Below are 1,592 nucleotides of genomic sequence, written 5' to 3'. Positions count from 1 at the left end.
GAAGAGCAAGACAACCTTCCCCTGAATAACACTCGGTTGGGACAATATTTTCATCCCATACGCTTTTCTCAGTTGGATACAAAGGCATCTGGTTCAACTGCTGAATCTGAGAAATTCGACGTTCATGACAAGATACCAGCAATTCTAGAAGAAATTCTTTATCAAAAGTTGTGTCTTCGGTTTTAGGAAGAGTTGGTAACAAGCAGAGGTACGATGCCACCTGGTGGAATGTATTTGAACTAAGAGGTCCAAAGAACTTGACCAAGGATCCCCGAGTATCTACTTCTGCCACATGTGAGAGGGCGAAACCATGGAGTTCAGGGAAATGTGCAAAAGCAGCTCCCTGTAGAGAAGTGATTCTGTCACAGTGAATGGCAGCCATCTCGTTCTCTGTCAGAGCATTCCCAGTCTGGGCATTAATCTCGAAACCAGTATAGAACTGAAGCATGTCCAAAAGCTGGGAAAAGAGATGGCCATCCTCGTCCCCATGGACAAGGCTGGAAAGGTAGCAGTGAACCAAGAGGTGGGAGTCGTCCAGGATGGTATTAAACCAGCGCCTTGTGGGGAGTAGGGCCTCTAGATCAATCATCAGTTCAATGAATCTTTCACAGAATGAACTTTGTCCGTAGGAACAGGTCGGAAAGTGGGACTGACTTCAGCGCGGAGATAAACTTCCGGATGAGCTGGGAGAGAAACCTTCTTTCTTGATAGGCTTGTTCTCTTGCTTCTGGGTCCATCTTTTCATGGTTCTTTTTAATCAAGTTCCAGAATTTTCTTAGCTTAGGTGTCTTTTTTAATTCTAATTCCAAGCGTGCGGGCTGTAAGCCCATCCACATTGGGAGGGAGATAAGCTGCTGTACTGACTTCGTATCAAGTCTACTTCCAAAGTATTGAAGCAGTGATCAGGAAAAAGCAGTAAGACTGTCTGTTCATGGAGTGAAATCCACCAGCAGTTTCAGCCAATGCTGCTTTCAAGATGCACTTGAAAAAGAATGGGAAGTGGTCTGCTCCTTGACAGTCTCCCACGCAGGACATTTTCTCTGAACCTCTCATGCACCTGGCAACAGATGGACATCAGACAGGCCTCGCTGGAGACATCCAGAGAATAACCCATCCACAGGTAGTTTTCAGGGTACTGGCTAAATTCCAAGAGCATTATCTTTCTGATGGCAAACCTTGAATTGACAATCTCTTTTTCATGTATATCTTCAATGACCTAAGTTGCAAGTTCAATCCCCAGTTGGTCGTGTATGGAAGGAAACAGATCGATGATTCCCTTTCACATTGATGGTTCTCTCTCTCGCCCTTCCTTGATATCAAAAGGTGATTTTTTCTTGATATGGGGAGACCAGTACTTACATGTCAACTGGGTCACGAACTCCGCGTTGATCTGGGACGCTGTAGGGGCCACGACTTTCTTGGGCTGAGCTGGAGCGGCAATGGTAGCACTCCCCCTCCGCTGCAGTGGGGAAGAAAGGCCCGCTTCGAGCAACGGTGAGCCCGACGCACTTCCCCGGAGCGGCTGCGGCTGCCTCTCCATGCAGGGCAAGGACCTCAGCCTTCACAGTCCCTCGGGGAACGCATCCCTAGCC

The 1,592-nt window shown here is 47.7% G+C and overlaps 1 pseudogene; it reads right to left on the bottom strand.

The window, feature by feature from the left end:
* The window catches only part of LOC102766359, a 5,864-nt pseudogene that overhangs the window by 1,425 nt on the left and 2,847 nt on the right, over positions 1-1,592 (bottom strand).

The sequence above is a fragment of the Myotis davidii genome, unplaced genomic scaffold, assembly GCF_000327345.1.
Source record: "Myotis davidii unplaced genomic scaffold, ASM32734v1 scaffold1182, whole genome shotgun sequence".
NCBI classification, from domain to species: Eukaryota; Metazoa; Chordata; class Mammalia; order Chiroptera; family Vespertilionidae; genus Myotis; species Myotis davidii.
This window is presented reverse-complemented; position numbering and strand designations above follow the sequence as displayed.